This window comes from Chionomys nivalis, chromosome 3, assembly GCF_950005125.1.
Source record: "Chionomys nivalis chromosome 3, mChiNiv1.1, whole genome shotgun sequence".
Lineage (NCBI taxonomy): Eukaryota > Metazoa > Chordata > Mammalia > Rodentia > Cricetidae > Chionomys > Chionomys nivalis.
In genome coordinates this window covers 68,175,731-68,187,864 of record NC_080088.1, presented here as the reverse complement: position 1 = coordinate 68,187,864, position 12,134 = coordinate 68,175,731, and the positions used below count along the sequence as shown (strand labels likewise).

The window sequence follows — 12,134 nt, the reverse complement described above, 5'->3', positions numbered from 1 at the left end:
TGAGTAACAGACCAACTATTAGTGATGAATTAGCATCAACACCCTGGACCTGCAGCCTGAGGCAGGCACCACTGTTTATAACCCTCCCTCCCAACCCCATCTTGGCTCAGGCGGGTCCGCTGATACAGAGAATATTTGTCCATTTGCTTTTGCTTCCTTTTTGAAATATATCTTGTCCCATGAGGTCAAGCTTGAAGACTGTCTGAAGAAATACTTTCTCAGAGCGACTGTGACAGAAAAAGAATTTCAGTATCATCTTATCCCTGTACTGGGACTTAACACTGTGATAGTCAAGTATATTCGCATGAATGGATTTCTGTGGAAAGGAATTGGTAACTTATTTATCGTTCTTCATATATTCCACCTATGTTTTAAATACACAATTACCTATGCAAAGAGAAAAATAAAGTGTATCTTCAACACATCAGCCAAAAAGTGTTATGTGTGAGGATAGCAAAGATGTGCTAATAGCATAAGAATGTAACAATGACACCTCTGGAGTCCCGGTGCACACTCATGTTCCCGCTGCGGATAATCACAGATGAACATGGCTCTCATAACGGGTTCCTCAGTGGTGGCCGTCCAGCTCTTTTCTTGGATTTATTGTAGTGTCTCTGTGCTTGCTTGTTTTCATTCCTTGTAACACAGCCCAGAAGAGAACACACCGTTCTGCAAATGTACATATGAAGGAGATTCTGCGACCTAACACTGAACCGTAAAATTTCTTCATGTGCTGCTCTTGACTTTTGAATTACTGTAAACCAGTTCATGAAACTAAAATTGTCTGCCAGACTCTATAAATTCAACCATCTGAGTAATCGTAGGCTGTATGTATTTGTACTTTGTTTTAGAGGGATATGGTATTAAAAGTACAAGTGATTATGCAAATGCTACATACAAGGTCATTTATTGGGTGAAGATTGTAACAAGGTCCCTAGGCACCAGATTTTAGCTGAAGAATGAACTATCCATAAACCCAAACTGCATTTAAAGGCCCCAGTGGGATTTCCTTTAAGACACAGTTAGTACAAACCATAGCTGAGAGGCTCACTCTGGGAAGTAGAAAAATAAACTATGAATCAAAGAACAATTGAGGAAAGTTGAACGGTTTGACAAGAAGAGGCTATCTAACTCTGATCGGCCCACTGAGTAGCGGGAAGCGGGGAAGAACGTCCTTCTGAACCGCTGGCTCACTTCCCTCAGATCTTACAGAATGAGGAAAACTAGCGTAGACGTCCGGCTGTGTGGGGCAGCCATGCTGTGTGGAAGAAGAAATGAATGCTGATGGAATCAGCACCCTGTGAACATTCAGATGTCACACTGACCCGCTAGTGAGGGTATGCAGTCCTGACACGGGTCCACGGCTAGTCTTAAAGACATTGCCAAGTATGCACGGAACGGGCTCGCACCTTCAGGAGCCATCTACCAGCTGCAGAGAGACTTCAGATACGGCACCATGCCATTCAACAACTTATAGAGAATTAGAGGTATATGCCTTCGTAGTTTAAGTCTGTCGCTAAGCTAATCTGCCCAGATGAGCTGCTCTTACATACACTGTATAATTTACTTGTAAATATTGTGATCCAGTCACATACAAGTTCTTTACTTCGTTCACACGCGTATTTGGCAGTCATTTATTTTGCACACTCTATTAAACACCCAGAGAGTTGACGAAAAGATCCATGTGGCCTGAAGCAAAAAAAGACCCCACTTTCTAAATGATTCCAGGAGATAAATTTCACATGAAAATGAAAATAATTTATGCCCTTGCTAAGTGTTAAAAGGTATAAATGACCAGTGGTGAGTGATGTGAGCATGCGCATTGCTGACTGGAGGAGGAGTCCTATGAATAAATTCCTCGAGGGAGATGGTGTGCGCATGCGCATGCTGGCTGGAGGAGGAGTCCTATGAAGCAGTGCAGCTTCTTAGCAGGGCATCCAGAAATAAGGATGAGAGGAGAAGGATCACATCAGGGAAAGGAAAGTGAAGTGTACAAGGGCCCCCAAGTGGAAAAGCCAAGTGTGTTTGAAAAGCACGGCAGAGCAGAGAGGAAGAGGAAGGAGAGAGAGCTGAGTAGCCGGGAGCCAGATGGCTGAGAGGTTATGCTAAAGTCTGAATGCCGTGCTAAATGCAACAGGAAGCTAGCTCTTAAAGAAATTCAAGAAGGGATGTAACAAGATCATGCACACGTCTTGAAACGATAACCCTCTGAGGCTGCTATCTGGAGAAGGGAGTTCAGAACAGTCAGAAAGGCATGGCAGTAACTCAGGCCAGTTCAGGTTTTTCCCCAAATAAACAAAAGACAACTGAGGCGAGTCGCCTTTTCCCTTTTTGCCCTTCATTCCTTCCTTTTCCTCTTCCTTCACCCATTCTATTTATAACAATGCTTTCCAATTCAGGAGCAAGACAGGACAAAAGGAAACAAAAATGCAAGCATACCATTAGAAGCACAAGTTTGAGTGCCGTGTGTGTGCACGTGTGTGTGCACACATGTGTGGAGGCCAGAGGTCACCACCGCGTGTCTCTGTATTGCTATCTATCTTTTTTTGAGACTGGTGTCTCACTGACCCTGGCTTACAGATGAGCGCTGACCATGCCCTGAGTTCAGGAGTTCTGCCTGACTTTGCCTCCCTGGTACAGGAGTTTCTTTTTTTTTTTCCTATTTATTTATTTTTTTATTAATTAATTTATTTAATTATTAAAGATTTCTGCCTCTTCCCCGCCACCACCTCCCATTCCCTCCCCCTCCCCCAATCAAGTCTTCCTTCCTCCTCAGCCCAAAGAGCAAGCAGGTTTCTCTGTCCTGTGGGAGGTCCAAGGACCACCCACCTCCATCCAGGTCTATTAAGGTGAGCATCCAAACTACCTGGGCTCCCACAAAGCCATTACGTGCAATAGGATCAAGAACCCATTGCCATTGTTCTTCAGTTCTCAGTAGTCCTCATTGTCCATTATGTTCAGCGAGACCGGTTTTGTCCCATGCTTTTTCAGACCCCGGCCAGCTGGCCTTGGTGAGTTCCCGATAGAACATCCCCATTGCCTCAGTGTGTGGGTGCACCCCTCGCAGTCCTGAGTTCCTTGCTCGTGCTCACTCTCCTTCTGCTCCTCCTTTGGATCGTGAGACTTCAGTCCAGTGCTCCAATGTTGGTCTCTGTCTCTGTCTTCTTTCAGCGCCTGATGAAGGTTAATATTCAGGGGGATGCTTATATGTTTTTCTTTGGGTTCACCTTCTTATTTAGCTTCTCTTTCAATCCACATCATCTGTCCAAGGTTTACATCGGAACTGGGATCAGACTCAGGTCTTTCCGTAGTAAGCATTTTACCAGCTGAGCCACCTCTCCAGCCACAACAGTCCCACTGATATTGAATGAACCTACAAGATATAGATTGTGCCACCGGAATTTTTTGTTGGTAAATATTTCACTTGCTGGTCTCCAAATTTACTTCCAATTGTTACTGACCTCAGTTGATTTTCTTTTCCAGACCAAATAGATAAAAGACACCTCAGAAACACCGAAAGAAACAAGCTAGAGCAATTTTGAGAAAACAAATTTTGAAATAAAATTTAGTAATTTCCTGGATCTATTAAGTTAAACGAAACTTGTACATTATAGTCTAACAAGCGCAAAAGTCAAGTTACATAAGAAAATCACATTTTATTTTAGGAGAGCCCTGAAGATCTTGTAGAATAGAATCAGATATTTGGAGAATAAAAAGCAACCGTCTGACATGACTCAGTATTTTATTTCCCAGTGACGTCATGCTACTATCATAATTTAAAAAATTCTGCGTATGGAATTATTTCCAAACTTCAGTGCAGGCATAGCCTCCCCTGACAGATTTATAAAACCTACTTCAGCATACCTTAGGAACACGTGATAACTTGTGCCATTTTTCTGCTTTGACTCTGGGAAGCTTAACACTAAACTTTGTATCACTTACAATAGGTACAATATATTCGAATTTGTAGGATAACAAACTGAAAGTGGAACATTTTTCTTTGGTTTTTGTATTTTCCATTAGAGAATATAATTATCAAAATAGTTGCTCTAGTCAGAAAACTCAAAAACCTTTTGGGCGCAGGGATTATTTCAACTTCTAGACATTTTGTTTCTCTCCTACATCTCCATGTACAGTATTCAGAAACGCCTGGTGTTCAAGTTCTCACGGTAACCCAGAAAGTAGATGTCCATGCTAGTGTAGAAAATGAATTATCCCTGTATTTACGGAATGTTAGGCTAAGAAGGTATCCATGGTTATGAGTAAATATTTGTGGCTTTCAAAGCGCTGTTTGGTGGGGACGAAGGGGAAGGAGCTTTCTGAAGAGTAGATTTCCCCTGTGGAATGAGTTGGAAAAGGATAGGCTGTCAAAAGAGCTCTCTTCTGCCAGCCACGTCTGTGCTTTCCTTCCTTTATTGAATATGCAGAGTTTGATGAATAGACGCCTACTGGTCCCCACAACATGGTGATGTCCTCAGCTAACACGTTAACATTAAACACTGATGGTGACCTGCCACCAGAAATGTGATACCCCGTAAACGCATTTAAACAGATGCCACCCATCAGCTATATTTTCTAGGAGATTCTTACATTAAGGAGACCCATGTTACCTGGCAATGCAAACACCCAGAAGCAGAACAAAAATCTCTTGATGTTAAAAAAAAATTGAACCAGAATATTAGTCAAAATTAAGTGCATGCTTAATTGGACAACATTACTCAAGCCATCTGCAAAGTGTCTAGCTTTCTAACAACAACAAAAAGAAAAAAAAGCAGTAAAAATTTGGATGACAGCTGGGCACAGATCTGTCTTGGTGATGGAATGTGGACCAGTCATCCTTGGCTACAATGAAATCAGTCTATGTGGCTTCTTGGTATGAGGTTGTCAGTTTTGGTTCTAAACACCAGGGCAGAGATGGAATGAGCAACGAGGCAGGCATCTCGGTTCCTGTGGTGTCTGTCCAGCAGTCTCCCCCGAGGTGTCAGAGGGTGACTAATAGTTACCAAACAGACAGCTGGTGCCAAGACCTCTCTGACACTTGTTTCCTGCTACTGTTCTTGGACGCAGAACTTTAGTGCTTTCTGGAAATTTCTTCTGGAAGTATACGCTGCACATTTCATAACACGCTTCAGTCAGTGTCCTGTGAATGCTGCAGGAGCCACAGTTTCAAAATACAAACAATTTCACTATAGTTTATTTTTTAAAAAACGTAATAGTGATCTGGTAATAACCCTCCGTACTATAACCTAACTGGACTCCTCTGATCGTGACAGCGGCAGGGAGAATATAGTTGCAAGTTGCCGATAACAATAATCGATCCTTGTATATTGTGATATAGCTTGCAATACACATTACAATGAAGCTAAAAGTGGACATTTACTGTGTGTCCCCCAATAGAAATGTGAAACTCAAGAATATAGAGATAAATCCCTAGCCTTAAGATAATCTCTGAATGCAGAGGTATCTGATCACTATGGAGAAGGGCACTGAATCATATAAACAGGGATTTTTAGCACCGAGTAGGAAGTTGTGCTGAGGTGAAGCACTCTAGATAAACGGCATGGTGCTGTGAACATGTTTTGTTTTTTTTTTCTCATGACGACAAGCAGACATGTGTGTTATCATTTTCTGGTGACCCCCTGTGGAGTTCCTGGCTTGCTCACTCTGGGTCATGCTTTGCAGTATTAGCATCCATATCCCAGTTCCCTGAAACTGCACAAGGTCACAGGGATTTGATTGTGTCTACATCTGATGAACAATCACCTGTAGATTTCTGCTTCTGAAATATCCCATGACAATCAATAGTGTCCTAGCTTAATACAGAGTTGGTACTGGCCTTTCTGCTCTTGAGACTCTTCTGAAAACAAAACAGGATTTGTTTTTGCTTGTTTGTTTGCTTTAATATGCCTGTGGGATCAGTCCATGAAACAACACAGTGACAGGCTCAATTCTTAGTCGTAGGCAAGAAGGAATGGAAGGCTGGGAAGTAGGAAGCAAAGTGTGGCGTTATTATCCTATTTTTTACATAACCATTTGGAACCCTCCGGGGAACTGCAAAGGGAGGCCTGTGGGCCAGGGAAAACAAGTGACCAGTTGAATACCGGGCTGCTGACCACTGTAACAGTGTTAGAACAATGCTCGGGATGTGTTGTCAACATCATCTCTTGAAGAGACATTGAAGCTTTGTTAAAATATAAATAAATTCATCATTACAATTTCTAATGTGTTAGACTCCTTATTTCACAAAGCAAAATTAATGTTCTCCCACAAGCATTTCACCAGGGAATGCAGGAAAAGCAAAACAGTAAATGAAAAGCTTTTTCTACTCATACCTCTTTGGTAAGACAAAGATGCCACATTCTTTTATGATATATAAACCTTTGCTCTTATAAGAATGGGGAGATTGCCCTCAAAACTTATTGGCAAGCATTCATTTCAGCATATGCGAAGGAATGGGCCATGGCTTACTGCCAATGAGAAGTTCACTTCCAGATCTCTCCCGGAGAAAACTTCTAAAGGAATCCAAGGGTCCTGAAGAACTTTACCTGTCAAGCTGCCTAGAATGTACTTCAAATCTCCTGGGTCATATGGTCTCCCTAAGGAAGCAGTGTTCATGACAGAGTGTATCATTATTTCATAAATATCTCTGGCTTCACATCTGCTGCTTTCCAAGTATCCAGCCACGGCAACGACCTTGGGACAAGGGAACAAATGAAATACCCCCACCATATCCACAGGTTATATATCAATACAAGCATTCTCTGTACTTCAGCCATCTATTGGAAAAAAAAATGACAGGTTGTCTCAACTTCTGGGAATGTTAAATTTTATAAAATATACTTATGGTCTAAACATGTCGGGTAATGTTGATCCTGTCACTGGTCTTACAAACACTCACTTCTAATAAGACCAGGGAAATTGACCTGAAAACATTTTCAAACATATGGTCCCCATTGTTCCACTGTAAGGTAAGTCCAGAAAATCAGTAGCAGGACGGTAATCAGAATCTACATCTTTGGGTGGCAAAGGCCTCAGCCACAGAGTCTGAAAACCTGTTTGATCCCTTGAATACATGGAAGGAGAGAATCAACATTAAAAAGTTGGCCTCTGACTTCCACATGTACCCATGCCATGACAAAATCCCCAAAAGCCCACTATCCCCACAAACACACAAAATAAAAATGTGTGTGTGTGGGGGGGGGAAATATTAACTAAAATATCCACTCACAAACACATATTTGGGATTTGACATGCTATTCTCTCAAACTCAAGATGAGTTAGTACAAATTTCATCCATGTAGCAAGATGTTTCTCAGCAAAAGAACTTTGGTGGTTCATTTGCATATAACTTTTGAGTAACATAAAAGAAATGTGGCATGGTTGTTTAAGTTACTATTTAATGTTGTCATAAAATGCCATGACCAAAGTGACTTAGAATAGAAGGAACAGTTATTTTGCTTTACCATTACAGAGAAAGTCCATCATGGCCAGGAAGGCATGGCAGCAGGCAGTGAGAGCAGGAAGCCGAGGGGTTGTAACTTCACAACACAGAGGAAGAAGACAGGCAACAACAAATAGGATGGGGCTACAAAACCACAAAGCCTGACTAAAGTAAGTACTTCCTCCAGCAAGGCTGCACATCCTAAATGTTCCAAAGCCTCCTCAAACAGCGCTACCAACTGGGCACCCAGTGTTCAAGTACAAGAGTCCACTGGCAGTATTTTCCTTTTTTTTTTCAAACAACGACCATGGTCTTTGTCTTTTATTAAATACAATCACATTGGGAATATATAGTTTGCCAATAGCCAGAAAAAAGGCTCTTGGGCTAGGAAGATGGCTTGGTAGAGAAAGTGTTTACTATTCAAAAGCTTCACACTGAAGCTCAGATCCCAGCACTCTCATAAACGTCATGTAGATATGGTGTCCATCTGTAATCCCATCACCCAAGAGGCAGAGAAATGGATCCTAGGGGTAAGGGAGCAGTTTGACTAGGTGCAATTGGTGAATTTTGAGTGTAAGTAGAAACTTCAAATCTGTAAAATAAGAGTTATAAGAAAGACATTCAGGCAGGCGGGGTGGCACATGCCTTTGATTCCAACACTTGGGAGGCAGACGCATGTAGCTCTCCTAGTTCAAGGCCATTCTAGTCTACAGACTGAGTTGCAGGACAGTTAGAGGTACTCAGAGAAACCCTGTCTCAAAAAATAGATAGACAGACAGACAGAGAGACAGATATCCAAGGTCAATCTTGGGCTTTTACACACACATCCACACATGCACATGGACCTGTGCACACATAGATGCCTACATCTATGAAGAAAGAAAGAAAGAAAGAAAGAAAGAAAGAAAGAAAGAAAGAAAGAAAGAAAGAAATAACAAAATGAAGAAAGGAAGAGAGGTAAGAAGGGAAGAAGGAAGGAAAGAAGAATGGAAGAAAGGAAGGAAGGAAGGAAGGAAGGAAGGAAGGAAGGAAGGAAGGAAAAACTAAGTTTGTACAGGATCAGTAGCAGCGTGAATAGTTAGTAAGCAACATTGCTACAGACAGAAATGTCAAGGCACAGTTACCTAGATGGAAAGGCATCCTGGAAGGCAGGATGGAATGAGGGTCTTGAAGAACAGAAATCATGTGAGTACATGGGCAGCAGAACAAGATGAAGAGCAACAAAAGTGATGCTTACGTGTTGACAAAATAGAAGCACAGTTGAATAGAATTAGATAATTGGAAGCAATACACACAAAGCTAAGTTCTGAGGTTTCACTACTGGAAAAGGGAAGTGATTGGTCTATGCATGGGTCTATGTATAAACGGGAGCAAGTGTGCTCCTGTTTCATTTTTTTTAAGGCTTTAAAAAATATAAACTAATATATCAGTGCTGACTATGGACAGCTTCATTTTTCATCAGATGAAGGGAATGAGACTGGGGCTGTCTGATTAATTTGATGATACTCCGAGTTGTGGGAAGAGCCTGGCTATCATAGGATTAACTGGGAGAAGAGAAAGTTTGGAGAAGAATTAAGAGTCTCAGGAAAACAATTGGAAATCCCCCCTTTGAAAAAATAAAACAGCAGGTTAGCCAAGAGAAACATAAAATCAAAGGTCACTTTAAAATGTCAAAGGTAATAGACCAGGAATAGGATGGAAACAGCAAAGACATTAGAAGAGTTTTGTGTGGGTGCACAGCTGTTGGGTTGGAGAAATCATTATTCATTTTGAGTAAGGTTATGTTTGATGCAACATGGAGATATTCAAAGAAGTGTTTTCTCTTAGCAGTGAAGAACTTTAACTTCAATCTGGTCAATAGAGTACCAGCAAGTATTCACTTGAGACATACTTGAGGTTTTTGTACCAAAGGAAGGCAGAAAGAAAATCTTCTGAGCCGAGGATCTCATCGGCGATCATCACTTGACAGTATGACTCAGGAAGTAAAAATGACCGGAGACTTAAAGAGAGCTCTTAGCTTGCTAAGTATGTGCCCCACCCCCACCCCCAGGTGATAAAAGACCTGCAAAAATATTTTATCATTAAAATTAAAATGTAAGATAAATTTGCAAATGGAGCATCTTTCCTTAGGGCAGGATATCTGGAGTCTTCATTGTACTGCTATACTATGAATAAGGGAAAGTGTAGAAGGGAGCTGCGGGCAGGCCTGCTTTTCATCCTGCCCAGCTCCTGCATGGCTAGCTTAGCCCCAGAAACAACAACACACAAACTGTATTCATATAAACACTGCCTGGCCCATTATATCTAGGCTCTTCTTGGCTAACTCTCATATCTTGCTTAACCCATTTCTAATAATCTGTGTAGCACCACAAGGTGGTGTCTTACCAGGAAAGATTCAGCATGTCTGACCTGGCGGCTGACTCCATTGTGTCTGATCTGGAGAGGAGAGGCATGGTGTCTGCCTAACTTCCCTTCTTCCCAGCATTCTGTTCTGTCTACTCCACCCACCTATGTTCTGACCTATCAGGCCAAGCAGTTTCTTTATTAATTAACCAATGAAAGCAACAGATAGACAAATGACCTTCCCACATCAGGGAAGAATGCCTTCCACATTTTCCTAACTCTTTTAACCAAAAGCTTCTGTTCACTGCAGAGTATCTCAAAAGACTAACCAAGTTTCTGAGACTCTATTTGACTAAGGTCAATGTCACTAACTTTAAAGAATGACTTTCATTAGAAAACTGTCGCCAAACTGATACCAGAATACTAAAATGCAGTTCAGTGTCCCTTGACAACCATCCCGTTCAACACCTCAACCCCATCTATGCTTATGCGACAAAGACAACCGAAGATCTGAGTGAGAAGAGCCCTACAGTCTATCCACCTGACAGAGGAGCTGGAACCCACATCATCTTTCTTCTGATTCCAAAGTCACTGGTTTTTGTAGTATGCCATGACATCAAAGATGAAATAGCCAACCCATCTTTATCATCAGGAAGATGAGCTATCTACTGCTCTAAACCAATGAATATGTTAAAAAGGTAAACCTAAAATATATCCCTTAAGAACCAATGACAGTCAGAATAAGCCAAAGTGAAGCTTTCCATATACCACCCAGAATAAGCCAAATTAAATTTGCAAAGCGGTTGCAAATGACTATAGAAAAGGACTAAGGGAGTGCTCAAATTAAAAGGCTGGTTTGAATTTGTTTAAAAAAAAAAAACAAAAAAGAAGCCAGGAAAAAAAATCATATCAAGCAGACTGTGAAATTATATTCAGTAGTTAAAAATAACCTTAAGGTTTCTGAGTTTGTATACACTGTGGGTTGACATTGCTTCGCTCCCCCTACCCCCTTGCAATGTGACACTATGGTAGAGGTTAGCTGCTGAATGCTGGGCTTTTGCTAGGAAAATTTTGCCCCTGCAGAGTTTCTACTTTACACACAATGCTGTTGGCTGTGCATTTGCAGATGTTTAAGGTTCATTCTCAACTTCGTCTTTGAATCAAAATTGGTCAACATTTAAGAAAGGTTATGTGCTGCAGCTGGGTGGGTAGGATTGTATGGCAATCCATTGCAAGAAAAAAAAATTCTCCTACATTTACAAACATACACACATGACTGTTGGTTCAGGGGCATGGAAGAGGACGTAATTTAAAATTAGAGCTATGCACTATTTAGGTTATAAATGCTGATTGCTTTGGAAATCCTAGGCAAGAGATTGGAACTTCCGCCTGACCTCCCAGCCAAGGTTAATAATACATCTTGAGATCACTGAAGACTTAAGACTGACATCCTACTCTATACTCAGCCTGTTTGTTTAACCTTCCTGTAAGAGAAAAATGTAGCAAACCAATCATACGTGCCTTAGATCATTTTACTTCCTTGATATCAAGTTTTATAACCTAAATAATGCCTGGCTATAATTTTAAATTATGTACTCTTCCATGCCTCTGACCTAAGAGCAATGCATGTGTATTTGTATTATAATAATCCAAAAGAAATGGATAATTTTCTCAGAAGGCATCACTTACCAAAGTTAAATCAAGATGAGAAAAACAATTTAAGTAAAAATATAACCTCTAAAGAAATAGAAGCAGTCATTAAATGCCCCTCCCCAAAAAACCACAAGAACATAAACAAGATCAGTAGGTTTTAGCACAGAATTCTATTAGTCTACTCAATGAAGAGTTAACGCAATACTCCTCAAATTAGTACACAAAATAGAAACAGAAGAAACTCTGCTCAATTCATTTTATGAGATCATAGTTACCCTAATACCCAAACCACATAAAGACTCAACAAAGATATTTACAGACCAATTTCCCTTTAAAAAAAAAAGATACAAAAATACTCAATAAAATACTTGCAAACTGAATCCAAGAACACATCAAAAAGATCATCCAACATGATCAAATTAACTTCGTCTCAGAGACGCAAGAGTGGTTCAATATACAAAAATCAGTAACTGTAATCCTCTGAATAAACAAACTAAAAGACAAAAAACGTGTGATCATCTCATTAGATACAGAAAAGACGTTTGACAAAATCCAACTTCCCTTCATGATAAAAATCCTGGAGAGATTAATGATACAAGGGGCATACCTAAACAAAATAAAGGTAATTTGCAACAAGCCTACAAACAACAACAAATTTAATGGAAAGAAACTTGAAGCAATTTTATAAACTCAGGAA

The 12,134-nt window shown here is 40.7% G+C and overlaps 1 protein-coding gene across 1 annotated transcript in view; it reads right to left on the bottom strand.

The window, feature by feature from the left end:
• The window catches only part of P3h2 (prolyl 3-hydroxylase 2), a 159,266-nt gene that overhangs the window by 39,255 nt on the left and 107,877 nt on the right, over positions 1–12,134 (bottom strand). The gene's annotated exons all lie outside the window — the stretch shown is intronic.